This window comes from Leopardus geoffroyi, chromosome B1, assembly GCF_018350155.1.
Source record: "Leopardus geoffroyi isolate Oge1 chromosome B1, O.geoffroyi_Oge1_pat1.0, whole genome shotgun sequence".
NCBI lineage: Eukaryota > Metazoa > Chordata > Mammalia > Carnivora > Felidae > Leopardus > Leopardus geoffroyi.
The window spans coordinates 17,168,751-17,186,252 of NC_059327.1; the positions used below are offsets into that span (position 1 = coordinate 17,168,751).

Genomic DNA, 17,502 nt, shown 5'->3' on the forward strand with positions numbered 1-17,502 from the left:
TGGGGTGCTCATAACTGACATCATCTCCTACAGCTAGATAATCCTTTTTCAAATATAGTAGGAATTATTTGAAAGAAAAAATAAATAGATGTACCTCTCAACTCATGGGTCAATAGGAATTGAGCCTGACTCTAACAACAAGATAGAACGATACGTGGAACTTTTCCTTAATGGTTAGAAGGAAGTTTTTAGATACATAATGATTCAGTCTCACACACTGCCCATTCTCCTACCATAATGAAGATGAAAATAAGGATAGGAAATTTTATTTGTTCAACTAAAAGATTTTCCTTCATTCCTACTGTTCCTTCCTCTCAAGGGCCAAAACATTTTTAGCATATTTCCCGATATCTTTGTACGGAATTCCCAGAAGTAATTTCTTAGAATCTGCAGTGATTGTTAACCAAACCATGCTTTCAAATAATTACCAGAGGATAAAGCAGTCAGCTGCCGTGCCCACTGGCAATACATGCATGACGTTTGGGATATGTATCTGTTTGTTCTTCCGATGCTCAGTATCTCATGCCAAGCCAAAAAGTGAAATCGGTTTATATTCACCATGGCCCACTTTGCCCACACTCCGCCCTCCATTGAAATAGAATCATTCAAGCAAAAACAAAAACAAAAAACTTTTTTCCAATTAAGATGGGCTATGGTTGAAGATAAGGTTATCTTTGAGTCAGCTTTATTGTTTTGCAGCTTTAAGAAGGAAGATAGTCTACCTCTGCCCCTTTTTGAAGCAACGATGAGTAAAAAGCCTCTTCTCCTATGTGGGCAGATGTATGAGAGACAAAGAACAAAGCAATCTTTGTAGGGGAAGGTGGGTGAGAGGGGATTCTGGCCAAACTGACCTGACGGGATTCTTGCTGCAGGCAGCCAAGGTGACCCAATATTACCTGGGAGATGGCGGGACAAGGACATTTGATCAGATAGCCAGGGTGGGGGATTGTAACTTAGCCAACTCAACAGGATTCTTGCTACAGCTGGATGATTCAGGCCTAACAAGGACACACACCAAGGTCGAGGCCGAGAGTGGTCCAGGGGAGAGTGTTGTCAGTAGCTGGCTCCTTCGCTCGCTTCTACTGCCCTGTAATTGTTTTTCCTGAAAAAAAAACAAAAAAACAAAAAGAGAGGGACAACTGTTATTAATCAGGCTTCTAAGACCTTTTGAACCTCGGCTGTAATGTTTGCAGGTTAACATTATTAGTCTGTGCCGTTGGTTTATAAAAAAGCCAAACTGTCTAATTGAGGCAGGATCCAAATGGGTGAAGGCAGAGTGTGTAGAAGAGAGAGAAAGGAGTTAGAAGTCTGAGAATTTAAGTGAGTTTTGCCTCTAACATTTACTGGCAAGTTACTCAGCTTTTTAAATAGTGATGTGATGGGGCGCCTGGGTGGCGCAGTCGGTTAAGCGTCCGACTTCAGCCAGGTCACGATCTCACGGTCCGTGAGTTCGAGCCCCGCGTCAGGCTCTGGGCTGATGGCTCAGAGCCTGGAGCCTGTTTCCGATTCTGTGTCTCCCTCTCTCTCTGCCCCTCCCCCGTTCATGCTCTGTCTCTCTCTGTCCCAAAAAAAATAAATAAAAAAAAACGTTGAAAAAATAAACAAATAAATAAATAGTGATATGATTTGCTGGCCTCTAAGATGGGCCCCAGTGATCCTCACTTCTGACATTCATACCTTTGGGTAATCTCCTCCCACATTTTACCAACCAGGGTCTGTGACAGTAGAATAAGCCCAAAGTGATGATATGTCATTTCTGAGATTAGGTTATAAAAGACACCAAGCACGTATGCTCTCTCTCTCTGTATTTCTGTCTCTTTTATTATTTGCTCTGGGACAAGCCAAAGACCCCCATAGTAAAGAACTGAAGGCTTCTTCCAACAACCATGGTTGCAACCAACTTGGAACCAACCAATTTGAAACTCCAAGCCTGAAGTAGATCTACCAGCCCCAGTCAAGCCTTCAGATGCATGCAGCCCCCAGAGACAGCTTGACTGCAAACTCATGAGGGACCCTGAGTCAGATCACCCAGCTAAGCTGCTCCCAGATTCCTGCCCCTCAGAAACTATGTGAGATAATAAATGTTTGCTATTTTAAACTGCTAAATTTTGGGGGGAATTTGTTGCTCAGCAATAGATAAAAAATTTGGAACAATGGCTTCCTTCCAATAACATACTGAGGACTCAGAATAAGCATGGATTAGAAAATATTTGGTAAACCTTAAAGTATCAAGTGAATGTTGGAACCATACAAATAGATTGGAAGATAATATCTAGAACACCACTACCCCAAAGAACTTTGTGTGCGGATGGAAATGCTCAGTCCACGTTGTCCTGTATAGTATTACTGAACACTTGACATGCGGTGAGCACAAAATGAGGAACTGAAATTTTTATTTAATTTTGAATCACTTAAATGGAGACGGTCATAGGTGGCTAATGGCTACCATTTTGGACAGAGTGGGTCTAAGGGTTTCTACCCACAAATGACTTTTCCAAAACAGAGTCAAAAAGAAAGCAACGTTTAAAAATCATGATCATGCCATCTTTACCAGTTACGAACTTCTGAAAGAGGATCTGTGTTTTTTATGAAGTCCAGAAATGACAGATTGAGCGGAAGTAATTATGTCTTTCCTTGTGTGAAAAAGAACCACGCATTTTATAAAACCGGGGTTTTTTTGAGACCTCAGAGAGATTTCCTCTTGTGTGTACGTGTGCAATTTATTGAACATGAAATTATGGACTCAACTGACTGTCTCACACGATGGCCAATTTGCGCGATTGACTGAACAGGCATGCAATGAACCAAGTGCGCCCACAGTTACCTTAGCCACACGGGGCACGGCTGACTCATCCACCTGATGGGTGCGAGAGACTTAATAACTGAGTGGTTCTTGGCACCACCTTATTTAGTGATGTCATTTGGTAAATATGCCACCCCAGATGCTAACACAACTGCCCTAAGTTCCTTGTAATGATAGTTAAGCCTAACTAGACATAGACTTAAGAGATCGTACTAGTTAAGGCTTGTAGGACGCCAGGCATGTCATGCTGTTAGTAGAGCATACACGTTCATCTCGATGTTCTCATTCTTCCTAAATAATATATGTTGAATTGTGCTCTGTAATAAAGCTGATATCACTTAAATGTTGACTCTATCCTTAACCTAAAATCCCTTTGTCGTGTCACCGCGTGCCTTATATCCTCAAGCTTGCAGTCACGTAAGTGTAAGACATCCACTGCTTCTCCTGACACTGAGACAGGATGAAAGGGAATGGTTATCCCCATCCATGGAGAAAAGTACAATCCGATTCTTCATACTACGCACAAAAATATCCCACTGCTGAATTAAAGACCTAAGGCTCTAAGTCCAACTGTAAAAATAGTTAGAAGAAAATATAAGAAAATAATTTATTTGGGGCTATGGAAGGACTTGCTAGATAAGCCATACAACGTTCTAATCGCGAAAGAAAAGATTGGGCAATTCGATTACATAAAAATCAAGAACCTTTTTATCAGAAAACAGCATTTTAAAAAGTGAAAATGTGGGGTGCCTAGGTGGTTCAGTAGGGCAAGCATCCGACTCTTGACTTCGGCTCAGGTCATGATTCCACGGTTCATAGGTTGGAGCCCCACGTTGAGCTCTGTACTGACAGCGTGGAGCCTGCTTGAGATTCTCTCCCCGCCCCCCCACCCCCTCTAGCCCTCCTCAGCTCACTTGCTTGCTCTCTTGCTCTCTCTCTCTCTCAAGATAAGTAAACTTAAACATAAACAAATAAACTGAAAATGCAGGCCAAGGACTGGGAGAATGTTCATGTAACAAATATAATTGACAAAAAATGTATATCTTTAATATAAAGAAGTCCTGCGTATCAAAAAGAAAAAGACTCAACAGAAAAACAGGAAAGATTCAATAGGATAATGGGAAAAGTCACAAACCTGTAACTTGGAAGAGGAAATGAATAGTGATCGTACACATCACGGGGTAAACTGTGGCCCCCAAAATGTGCCTCCCTAATCCCTAAAACCTGTGAATGTGACCTTTTTGGGAAAGGGGTCTTTGCAGATGCGATTACATTAAGAATCTGGATCATTTTAATCATCCTTGATTATTCGAGTGGGCCTAAATCCAATGGCAAGAGGATTTAGAGGACATTCAGGAGAGAGACACCCAGACCAGTAAGGCCGCAGGAAGGCAAAGGCTCTGTAGTCACGAGCCAAGGAATGCCTGGCACCACCAGAAACTGGGAGATGCAAAGAAGGATTCTTCCCGAGAGCCAACAGAAGGAGCACAACCATACCGACACCTTGATTTGGCACTTCTGGCCTCCAGAACTGTGGGAAAATATATTTTTGTTGTTTCAAGCCACCCAGTGCGGGGTAACAGGTGAAGGCAGCCCTAACAAACGAATGAGGTGCATAAGAAGAGAAACTTTTATTAGTTAGTAGAGAAATAAAAGTGAAGTCGTCAGTGTAATACCCTTATATACAAATCATAGTGGCAAGGGGCGCCTGGGTGGCTCAGTCAGTTAAGAACCTGCCTGCGGCTCAGGTCATGATCTCACAGCTTGCGAGTTCGAGCCCCGCATCAGGCTCTGTGCTGACAGCTAGGAGACCAGAGCCTAGTTTGGATTCTGTGTCTCCCTCTCTCTCTCTCTCTCTGCCCCTCCCCCGCTCCTACTCTGGGTAAGAGATAGAAATTCTAGAAAATGTGTTCAAAATCCAGCAAAACGAAACAATATGTCGTGCGGGAAAATATGCATAAGGTAGAAGCCTATTTGCTTTTAAAAAGGATCACGGCTTCTTGAGGAGAGAAGGCTGGTGGATGGGATAGCGAGATACATTCCGGCATAGGAATATTCTAGTTCTGAGATAGGGAATGGGTGCCTCGTCTATTGTATTCATTCTGTGCTTATTAACTTAAAAATATCTTATGTAAGTTCTTCTTTTAATATGTTATTATTAAAAATATGTAATACCAAAATGATACAACAGGAAAAGGAGAATGTTGTAGTAATTAGGGCGGCCTAAAGCGATCGATGTGTCTGTTGAATACCTTTTGACAGGTATTTAGAGACATGGAAGGCAGCAAGAATGGATATAACCTCAAATTCAGGAACGGAAAGAAAGAAAATGACCCCGGGCACATGTGTTGAAGTGAGGCTAGCTGGTTCAGTAGTTGGTAGAGAAATGGGCCAGCTCAGAGGAAGGGAGATAGACGGGACTGCCTAGATAAAAGTCTGCCACATCACAAAAGGCTTTCCTAGACACCTAACTCCTAAGAGTCATGCTTTGAGGAAAGATAAATTAGTGAGATCAAGAGGTCAAAGGGAACAGGTGCTCTCTGGAAAAAAAAAAAAAATCATGTCAGAGTACCCAGCTAGGATACCTACTTGGGCCTCTTGGCCAGGGGACAGACGGATATAACCTCGTAACTTGGCCTTATGTCAGCTGTTTGAAATGAGTGTGTGTGGAGATGGGCAGAGCTCAGGTGGTTTGTGTGTGTGTGTGTGTGTGTGTGTGTGTGTGTGTGTTTTGTTTTTACCTGTATGCTTAGGTCTTTGGTACAAAACCCCAGGGCTTTGCACATTCACTTACTGGCTGTAGGGAATTACCCTATTTGAAATGTGCCATCTGTTTCCAGTTGGGACCCTAACGGACACAAGCGGGCCTATTAATTACCTCTCTCGAACCAGCTGTTGGCAACGCTGGGCGTGGTTTCCTGGCAGCTATTACTGCACACTATTTGCCTATATTCTTTGTAAACAAAGGCGTCAGTACAGAGCGGTGATTCTCAAAGTGTGGTCTCACACAGAGCAGCACCAGCACCTGGGAACTCGTTAGAAATGCCAAGTTTGGCTGTACCCAAGACCCCCTGAATCCAAAACCCTTGCGGGGGGCTAAGCAATCTGCTTTAATGAACCGTTCAGGTGATTCCAGCAGGAGACCCATCAGCCGACGGAAATCCCAATAGATAGTGCAGCATCCTGAAGCCCAGAGCGGTCGAACTTTTATTTTTCTTAATAAAAACTGTATCTTGGGTACAACGTGACACTTTGATCTACATACGCGGAGTAAAGTTATTACTAGAGTCAAACTAATCAACATAGTCATCTCCTCACATAATTACCTTTCGCGTGTGTGTGGTAAGGGTACCTCCTGAGATCAACTTTCTGAGCAAATCTCCATTCTACAATACTAATGCCTATAATCATCATGGTGCACATCAGATCGCTAGAATTTATTCATCCCACATAACGGAAACTCTGCACCCTTTGACCAGTATCTCCCCATTTTCCTCATCTCCCCACCCCTGGTAACTATCATTCTACTCTCTGCTTCTATGACTTTTGACTTTTTCTAGGTTCTACATGTGAAATCATGCAGTATTTTTCTTTCTGTGTCTGGCTTATTTCGCTTAGCATCATGTCCTCCAGACTCATCCATGTTGTTGCACGTAGCAGGATCTCCTTCTTTTTAAAGGCTGAATGACACTCCTTATATATATATATATATACCACCATTTCTTTATCCGTTTATCCATCAATGGAGACTGAAGTTGTTTCCATACCGTGGCTATTGCAAATAATGCTGCAAAAAACGTGGGAGTGCAGATATCCCTCCGAAGTATTGTTTTAATTTGCTTTGGCTATATGCCTAGAAGAGAGATTGTTGGATCATATGGTAGTTCTATTTTTAATTTTTTATGGAGGAAAACCTCCATACTGTTTTCCATAGTGACTATACCAATTTACATTCCCACCAACAGCGCACAAGGATTCCTCTCTTTCTCCACATCCTTACCAACATTTGTTATCTTTTGTCTTCCTGATAATGACCATCCTAACAAGTGTGAGTTGGTATCTCGCTGTGGTTTTGATTTGCATTCCCCTGGTGATTAGTTATGTAGACCATCTTTTCATGTGTCTGTTGGCCATGTGGATGTCTTCTTTGGAAAAATGTCTATTCGTGTTTTCTGCCCACTTTTCAACCATGTTATTATTATTATCATTGCTATTCTTTCCATTAAGTTGTATGAGTTCCTTATATATTTTGTACACTAACCAGATATATAGCTGACAAATATTTTCTCCCATTCTGTAGGTTGCCTTTTCATTTTGTTTTCTTTCATGTGCAGATGCTTTGTATTTTTTTTATGTTTATTTTGAGAAAGAGAGAGAGAGAGAGAGAGAGAGAGTGAGAGGAACAGGGGCAAAAAGAGAGAGGGAGAGAGAGAGTCCCAAGTGGGCATTGTACTGTCAGCACAGAGCCCAACATGAGCTAGGCTCAAACTCTGCGATCATGACCTGAGCCTAAATCACATGTCAGATGCTTAACCAGCTGAGCTACCCAGGTGCCCCGGAAGCTTTAAAAAAAAAAAAAAATTATTTATTTAGAGACAGGAAGGGAGTGCACAGTGGGGGAGGGGCAGAAAGAGGGAGAGAGAGAATCCTAAGCAGGCTCTGCGCTGACAGTGCAGCGTGGGGCTCGATCCCACAAACCATGAGAGCACGACCTGTGCTGTGATCAAGAATCGGTTGCTTAACTGACTGAGCCACTCAGGTGCCCCAGCTCCCATAAGCTTTTTAGTTTGATGTAGCCTTTGTTTATTTTTGCTTTTGTTGCTTGTGCTTTTCATGTCATATCCAAAAAATCACAGCCAAGATCGATGTCAAGAAGCGTTCCCCCATATTTTCTTCAAGGAGTTTTACCCATCCCAGGTATTTTGTCTAAGTCTTCGACCCATTTTGGGTAGATGTTTGTTTACAGTGTAAGGGTCTTAATTTCATCTTTTGCATGTAGATATCTAGTTTTCCCAGCACCATTTATTGAAGAGGCTCTCTTTAACCCACTGTGTATTCTAGGTGCCCATGGTGGAAATTAGTTAACACTGGGGCACCTGGCTGGCTCAGTTGGTGGAGTGTAGGACTCTTGATCTCAGGGTTGTGGGTTCGAGCCCCACATTGGGTATGGAGATGACTTAAAAGTAAAATCTTAAAAAAAAAAAGTTAACACTGTATGCTTGGGTTTATTTCTGAGCTTTCTATTCTGTTCCATTGGTCTATTTTTATGCCAGTATCAGTGTTTTAAGAACTATTACTTTGTAATATAATATAGCCTGAAGGGAGGAGGAAAGGGAGGGGTTATTAGGAACCAGGAAGGAAAGAGTCAGGTTTGGCCACCTTGAGAAAGAAGGGGCTTGCCAGTGCAAGGAAGGTCACTGATATCATCTGCAAGGCCCCATCTCCGGGGCACAGAGTTGAGTGCAAAAGGGGAGCAGGTGAAAGATATTAGGTACCTGCCAACTCACGTCTGTCACTTAGCAGCCCTAACTGCAGATGAAAGTTGACAATGAGATGATGGTTCCAGCCGCAGGCAACACACGTTCTGAGTTCTTGTCCCATTTTCTGCCATCATGTGAGGAACCAGCCCAGTCCGAGTCTGGCTGACTGAGATTTGTGGGATTCTCCAACACTACAGAAATGGAAGAGGTTAGGAGGGAAGCTCAGAGACAAGGGGAAACCATTTCCTCCACATGAATTTAACGTGGGGTGCGTCTCAGGGGATCCTCATGCCATCATGCAAAGTGACCCAAGGCCATTTCAACAATGTCCTAAATAGATTACTTTATTGGAGATTAATGACCTGAAGGCTCCCGTGGAAGAGATTTGTGTTAGTGGCATCATCATCTGATTGTACAGCTCACACCCTTCCCAAGCCTCAGAGTGAGGGGAGAAAAACAAAGCGAGACAAATTTCAGCATGCGATAATGACTCTCGTCAGTGGCGATACCAGGGCAGAGGCAGGCCAGGGTGTAGCAGCTCCGGCTCCATAGCTTATTGGACGTTCACCGTGTTAGTTTTGTGGGTTGGCTATGCCCCAACCCGAAGCCGTGACAGTGGGGAGAAAAATGCTTTTAATCTTCCGGCAGGATTTACCATCGGAGAGGGGGCTTCGTGGGATCTCCGCCACCACGTCTACCTTTCAGTGCATTGTGACAGTACTAAACACGTCCTGATTATTACTATTAATTTTTTTGGAAAGCCTCCTGAATCATGTCTCTTAATGATTCTCCGAGGCAAAGTGCATTTTGATGAAATAGTCAGCCAGAAAGCGCGTTTCCATTGTGCTTCATTTGGCACTGACTCCCTGAGATCATATTGCTCGGATGTGAAACGAAAGATTCTGGAAATGAGTGGAGTACCTTGACTACAGACGCCAAAGTAACTGGCTTACCTCTGTTTGGCTTTTTGATTTTTCTTTTTCGAACTTGTACATTTGTCTTCTTTGGTTTATTTTCACTGTGAAGAGAAAACAGAGAGATAGGTTTCAAAATTTTGTCTGAACTAAAGGAGAGATATATAATATAATAAACACAAATGTACATAAAGATATATAGAATATGCTACATATATTATATATATACATACATATATGTGTATATATGTATGTATATATATATACATATATATGTATGTATATATATATGTGTACATATATATATATGAAGATAACCATTTCCCCAGAAATATCTTAGTTCTGAGATGTCCTGTTTAAGTAAAAAACGTATATAATTTGCCTTTAGACAATGTGTATGCATTTTAGACAGGTTTAGTAATGGGAATGTATTCTCAACTACCTTTAGCACCAGAAACTTCCTGTTGAATAATAATTTTTGAATAGTGTTTTTATTTCAGTGCATGTTTTAAATACAGTAAGTGCTTCTTCGAAGAGGGCTAACTTCTTGGTAGACCTTAGCCTTCCAATTCAAGTAAACTCATTTCTGAAAATCTTCAGGATGCCCTAAACTCTTTCTCTGTTAAGTTTAATGTTCTTCTGGGGCACCTGGGTGGCTCAGTCAGTTGAGTGTCCGACTTCAGCTCAGGTCATGATCTCACGGTTTGTGGGTTCAAGCCCTGCATAGGGCTCTGTGCTGACAGGGGGAGCCTGGATGCTTTGGATGATGTGTCTCCCTCTCTGCCCCTCCCCTGCCCATGTTCTCTCTCTCTCTCTCTTAAAGATAAATAAACATTTAAAAATTAAAAAAAAAAAAAAGTTTAACGTTCTTCTGAAATGGATGAAAAGTTGGTTTTTTAATTCTACTATACAGACAACTCCTATTTGGTATTGCATTTTATTTCAACCCTTTATTCTGTCAAACTTCAGTTTCACAACCAGCTATGGGAAAGCAAGAGTCTTAGGAACACTGCAGCGTTTCGATGGCTGAGTTTCACCTTCACTTGTGCTGCCCCAGACAGGCTGCGTACAAGAGGACACAGTGGCTCTGATTCTGATACTTCTTGAGAAGGAACAAGGCAGACACAGCATCCAGGAGAGCGGCCACGAATCCTTGGCTGTTTTCATTAGGCAACTTTTTCGTAACAAATTGTGCCATTGTGATCGGTATCTTGGCAGGCTGCATTAATTCATTTTTGGATAAGATTGCACAGCCAAATGTAGATAGCTAATTTGAAAACCCACTTCAAAAAGTGGTAAATGTTTTTATGCATTCTGTGAAACTACCGACCAGTTAACTTTATTTTAGGCTCAGATTTTGACCCCTTAGTTGGCTAAATTTATACTGCACTTTCCAAGTGCACAGACGCCTTTTTCAATGCATCTACCCAGTAATAATGCATGGAACCTTCATGGAAATATCGTTTTGCTGAAGTATACAAGTGATACAGGGGAAAGAGCATGAGATTTGTAGTCAGACGTGGGATGAGTTACTTCACAGCTCAGAGCCCTAGTTTTCTTATCTGAACAGATACATGATAATATTTAGCCAACAGATTATTGAAGTATCACGTGTAAGTACCTGAAAAAGTATGAAATGTAGCATGTCCTCAAATACAGGTTTCCACTTTCTCCCTTTTAAGATACATTTGTTATCTATTAGCTGTTGTAAAGTGTATTCAAATTCTACTTATTTGAGCAATAACCTAAAAGTCTGTTTTATATCTTTAAAAGGCATAGATTAGGAAATCGTTATATAGGAAATTTTACCTCCTAGCATAATACAACTCTTCATGCTGAACTCTAATACGCTTTCTTCCAAAGATTTGGGTCTTTAAACTATCTTTAGCCCTGTTATCAGTGTTTCAGATAGGGCCATTTGGATGCAAATTAGCCAGAAAATGAACTCCCGTAGAAGTATTCATTTAGAGACCAATATTGTAGTACTCTGATCAAAGAACTCCCTCACAAAATGGGATCACACAAAGGTCAGTTGTAATAAAACAAAAGCATAAATCAAAGTAGAATCTTCCCATAAATCAACAGCAATACACACAGTAATCACATCCTTCAAGATTATTTATAAACATGTCGATAAATAGTGTGGCATCTCTTGGTTTCTCTTCATGTTTCCTAGTTTATACAATTTCAATACTTCACAATGTGACCTGTAATGTAAAAAGAATCCCACTGTTTAGTAAATATCTATCCATTCACTTCCCTTAAGGACATTAAAGAGAACTTCCCCTAGGAGGTGACTTACGGTTGTTAGTCCTTTATTCTTTGGTGCGGGTGGTTCTCAAACTTTATCAGGCATCGGAGCCACCATGGGCTTGTTGAAACACAGATTGCTGGACTCCACTCTCGGAGCTTCTGTTTCAGTAGGTCTGGGCTGGGGCCTGAGAATCCGCATTTCTAACACGTTCCCTGGAGGTGCCGAGGCTGCTCTAGCTCTGGCTGGGAGGGCAGGAAAGGGAGTGCGCATGCTCAGAGAGAAGAGAGAAGCCCGCCCCTTTTTTTCCTCCGCCTTCGCTCTGCTCTCTCCCGCCCCAGTCTTAGGATGGAGCTGTCGCCGAACCACCGTCCCGTGGACAGAAAAATAAATGTTTTGTGTTGTAAGCCTCTGAGATTTGGGGGTTGTTTGTTATTCCAGCAAAAGCTGACCAATGCGTATCAGTTCCCTGTGGCATTGTTTAAATAGCAACATTTGGAAACGATCTAAGTATTCATTAAAAAGAATAAATAAATTGTAAAATATTCAGAGGGTGGAACAAAAGTTAAATGGAGTGAGCCATCGCCACCGATGTGAATATATAAATCTTCAAAGCAAGGTTGGAAAAAAACCTCGCTGCAAAAGACTATGTACAGCGTAATATAATTTATAGAAACTTCAGAAAACACCAAATACTGTTCCATATTCCTTACGGATATATATGTAGTGAAACTATTAAAATGTGACTAGAATAATAAATTCTAAACTCAGAGAAGTGTTACATCTCACACAAGAGTGTAGAGAATGAGATTGATGAGTAGAGAATAGAAAGCTTCTGTATCTAAAAGTTCCGTTTCTTAACAAGAAAAATAGGACCAGATGTCAAGATTTGGCAAAGGTAGAAGATGGGTACAAAGCTAGTGGATGTGCTCTTTTACCTGGGTTCCTTCGCGGTCCGAGTTGTTCTAGCACGATAAACATACCTGTTAAAGAAAAGAGCCTCCCTTAATACTGTTTCGTTGACGACTCCTTATGTCCAGGAGCTTTCGGCGTGTGGCAGATGAGTGAGGCTGGGATTTGGAGAGTCTCAGATTTTAATAAAACCAAAACAATAGAAATAAGCGGTACAAACACCTTGTGGATTGGCCTTGTGTGTGAAGCATGGACAGATACCGAGCCGTGTGGTGTTAATGGTGTGCAATACCAGTTACTTTCTGTTTCTAGAGCGCTGTTTCACTTCCTTGGTTGGACAGTTTGATTTGATTTGAATTCAGTAGAAAAGCTTGGATAGGCTTTGAGAGATTACACGTGAACCCCAATTTCCCCTCCTTTTGTTTTAAGCGAAGACAAGAAAAGAGAATAACTGGGGTGGGTGTGAGTCTGTCCAAACTTCACCCACTCCTACCCTTCCCTTCAGGAGGAAGGCAAGGGTATAGTGTTGCCTTCAATATATAGCTCATCAGAATAATCTGGAGAGCTTTGGGGAGGCATACTCTTCCAGGCCCCACCTCAGCTCCTACCAAACCTGAATTTTTCCAGGTGGAAAGCAGAGGATCTTTATTTTTATTCCTTTACTTTTTAAACTTTTTTACAATTATTATTATATTCAAGGGCCACAATCCCCCAAACCTCTACCACCTGAGCGTTTCTCTTCTGGATTTGCTCCTCGCTGCTAGATATTGTCCATTTTATCTATTGTATAAAGCAGGAAGCAGGCGCTAAAGACAAAGCAAACCAAGAAATACAAAAAGTGATCACATTATATAAAAACTGATTTCCACAAGTATTAAAAACTTCTATGGGCCTGTCAGGAGAGCAAGCCGGTTACAGAATGAGCCCTACTGAGCCCTCGATTTTGAGTTTTATTTACAAGTTGGCATTTGTAAAAGACTTCCTTGTAGCTGTGCTAAGAGTATTTTGTGTTCCGTGGCTGTATACGCCTTGTATCCAAAGTACGTACCACAACTCCTATTCAAGGTGCGGGATATGGGACTGCAAGGTACACGGTATGGAGGACATTGTTTTGGCAGCTGGGATCTTTCAAACTGAAATTGTTGTAATGATAACCTCTTACAGGTTTTCTTTCAAAGACCTCTGTGTGGTCTTAGTTGACAGTGTTTTGCTAGCATGTATTAAAATATTAATATATTTTCATCACTAAAACTTACACGCTAACTCTTCATTGATGTGTGTGTGTGTGTGTGTGTGTGTGTGTGTGTGAGTGTTACAACCCCGGGAAGCAAGAAGAAAAATCAAACAGAAAAGAAGGAGAAAAGGAGGGAAGCAAATCCAAGATAGCGTATCACCAGTTAGCTGCAGTTCTACTAGAAAACACAGCTGGTTGCCTAGCCACGAGGGACATCTTCAGAGAGGCCATATGGAACTACTGCGTGTTGGAACAATGTCAATGGGAAGGAAGGGTACAGAACGTGCCAACTCCTTCCCTTCTCCCTTCTTGCATTGGTCAGAGTTGGCCTGAGTGCCTGGTTCTCTTATTGAGCCCTTCAGGCAGCCTGGGAGACAGAGCCACGGTAGGGAAGTTATGGCACCACCATCTACAGCCTGCAGCCTTGAGCAGGTGCACTTTGGTGATGACGTAAAAAGTGCAGGTGGGAGGGCGGAGGCACGCAGCCCGAGGCGTACGATGAAGAGCTATGGGGCTGTGCCATGGGTGACTTGGAATACTGGGAGCGGTGGAGGCAGTGCGCCCACAGAGGGAGTTCGGACGTAGCCTGTCCTAACCGGAGCCTCTCCGTGCCTGGATGCCAGCCTGGCCTGTTGGAGGTTCTTCAGTAGCGCCAAGCCAAAAATCCAAGGCCAGGCACGTCCTGGGAGGCATATGAACCGGGTCTGCTACGCCAGGTCTACAGGGCAGGCAGTCAAGAACACGATTCTGGCGCATCTTGTGTCAGAAAGTAAGGAAGCTGCCAACCTTGGGTCTGGTCAAAAGGACACAAGTGCCAGTTTGAGAACGCCGGCTGGCCGGAGACATGGTCATTTCAGCAGCAAAAAGGACCAGCGCAATGGATTGCGACACATCGAATATATAATACAAAAATGCCCAAGTTAATAGGGATACTCCAAAAAATGAGTTGCGCTCACCTGAGGCAGGGATGGGGGTGGCGGAATTGGGTGAAGGCGGTCAAAAGGTAGAGCGTCAGCTCTGAGATAAAGAAGTACCGGGGATAGAAGGTACAACGTCATGGCCACAGTTAACGCCGCTATGTGGTACACTTGAAGGCTGCTGAGCGGGTAGACCCTCTAAGTTCTCATCACAAGGGGAAAAAAATGTATGAATATCCGAGGTAATGAGTTTCGACTAAACTTACTGTGGCGATCATTTTGAGATATCCGCATGTCACTTCAGATGTGTTCAGAGTGGTATGTCAATTCTATCTCAGCGGAACTGACAACGAATGAGTGAATTAATTAATTAATCAACAACTAAATAAGATGCAGAAGGAACAATAGAATTTGAGGATGTTCATCTTGCACCTTTTCATTGAATAATGGATCTAGGCGGTAATAAACAAAGGCTAGAGAAAACGAAAGTGGGCAAGGGAGACAGTACCTCTTTAAAGAGGTTTAGAAAACAGGTCAGCCAAATACATTTTTGGGGTCTTGTTTGGATTTTGATTCAAACAAACCAGCCTAAAAACACACCTGAAAGAAAACCTGGGAAAACTGAACACACACTGGGTGTTAGATGATAGTACGGATTCACCACTAATTTGTCGAGTATGAGCATGACATGGTGATTATGGTTGTCGTTGTTTTTTTAAGTCCTTTCCTGTTCGCTATATATAGTGTCTCCGTGCATGAGACGATGTGGTAAGTGCAGTTGGCTTTTAAAAAATCCAGAAGAGGGCAAAAAATTGGGTAAGAATAGATGAGAAAATATGGACAGAGGGTGGCTGGTTTGTTGGAGCAAGGTGGGAATACGTGGCATTCATTATACCGTTATCTCGACTTTTGGGTTTGTTTGACAATGTCTATAATGAAAGGCTAAAAAATTAAAATACATGAACAAGTTCTTTTTAAACAAACATACAAGCTCCCCAGTCGGTTCCGATGAGTCGGCCAGCTTTGGGAATCATTTAGGTAGAGAGGACCTTGGAAGAAAGGAGAGGCAAGGGTAGAGAAGCTGAAACAGCTTCCGCCTCCCTGCCACCCCCAACCCCAGCCCCACTGCTTCCTGTGACAGCTCTCCCAGAGTGGGTCAGCAGGTTATTCTCAAGGACTCGCCATCTCAGTGATGGGAAGACAATGCGGAAGAACTCAGGATGCCTGATGTGATAGCTGGCAGTTCTATTAAAATTTCTTCTCAGATAGAAGAAAAAGATTAATGAGTGTTCATATTTAGCTCCTATTTCCATGAGAAAGCGTGTAGAAAAAGCATTTGGAAAAGCACCTATGGGAACTAATCTGGAAAATAAATCAAATTAGTCACTGTTGAGGCTTGAATTACAATCCAAAATAGGATACATTTTGTTGTTGCTGTTGTTGTTGTTGAGTGGCTAGCTCGAGGGAAGAACTTTATGGGGGGTTTTATGACACAAAATTTACTATTAATTATTTCAGAGTTAGTTTAGCTCAGAGTGTAGTGTAATTCTATGGAAATAGCACTGGACTGGATGTCTTGAGATCCAGGTTTGATTCTGGATCGTCCCCTGACAAGCTGTGTGACTTTCTTCACTTTACCCTCTCTGAGGCTTAATTTTCTCATTTGTAAACCAAAGAAGTCTGGGGTCCTTCCCGCTTTCAAATTCAATTTGTGAATACAAATGCACTCATTCCTTTGCATGCACTGTTTCATTTACTCCTAACAACTAACTTATGCCACAGGGTAGTTTTATTATTTGCACCAGACAGATGAAGAAACAGAATTAAAGGGAATAAAAATCTGACGAAGCAGATTCTCAATAGGTGTCGAACAATGAAAGTTTAGGTGAGCTCCAATTTTCATTCTCATAGAAATATCCAGTCATTGACTTTTTGTGTGTGGTAGTGTTCATTTTTAGTAGTTGAGACTCAAAGGATTTAGACATTTGAAGTCTTTTGAAGCTCGGAAACGTTAGAGAAATTGGATTTCTCCAACCATTATGAAAATTTTGCATCTCAATAGAAACCATCATTTGTAAGGTCCAACAAGAGCATTTCTACAAAATAGATTCTTTTCCACCTGGATTTGTGGGGGGGGGGGGGGTATGTGCGTGCATGTGGGTAAATTTCTTAAAATTTCAAGGGAATTAAGTGAATCAATAGTATGCATTAACTCTAAGGTGTCTTATAAAGTAAGTGAAAGTTCTCTAAATTTAAAAAGATGAAATTCTGGGGCACCGGGGTGGCTCAGACGGTTGAGTGCCTGACTCAGTTCACGTCATGATCCCAGCATCGTGGAATTGCGCCCACTCATGCTGCACGTAGAACCTGCCTGGGATTCTCTTTTTCTCTCCCTCTGACCCTCTCTCCCGCTTGCCCGCGCTCTCTCTCTCTCTCCAATAAAAAAAATTTTTTTAATTAAAAAAAGGTGAAATTCATTTATTTAACAAGTATTTAGTAAGCATTTACTACAGACTCCTTTGTTCGAAGTGCATCTGAACCTTTAGTGTGGTTCAGGAACTGCCTGGACAGGAGTGGGATCAGCTCTTATCCAGGCACCCTGGGATAGAGCCTGGTGTTACTTGCCTGATTTCCCGGGCCGTTGTCCTTTAGACCACCCACAATGCATTGCGGCCCTGTGATCACCATCCCGACATCCACGAGAAAGTTCAAAACGCCAAACCACTTGTGGTAGTCAACAGAGCCTTGCATATAATACAGGACTCAGTGAGTGAACACGGAATTAAAGCTAACATGAAGATTGGCTTCTCGAGGAAAAAGGCTGCCAAATCCAAGGCCATTTCAGTGGGGGGTGGGGGGGTGGGGGGGGGTGGGGATTTCAGATGGCCATAAATCGTGTTATTATCGTAAGGGTTTCTCTTGTGCCAAACCAAACTGGCACTGTTGGAAAGATTTGATTTCCTCAATGACATTCAGAGTAAAGATATCTGT

The 17,502-nt window shown here is 42.2% G+C and overlaps 1 long non-coding RNA gene across 1 annotated transcript; it reads right to left on the bottom strand.

Annotated features, from left to right (window-relative positions):
- Nucleotides 1-651: 651 nt before the first annotated feature.
- On the bottom strand, nucleotides 652-9,281 carry LOC123582637. Its single transcript, XR_006704496.1, has 3 exons — nucleotides 9,237-9,281; nucleotides 8,311-8,474; nucleotides 652-1,102 (listed from the first exon to the last, which is right to left on the bottom strand). It is a non-coding gene; the product is annotated as an uncharacterized LOC123582637 (long non-coding RNA).
- Nucleotides 9,282-17,502: the final 8,221 nt, after the last annotated feature.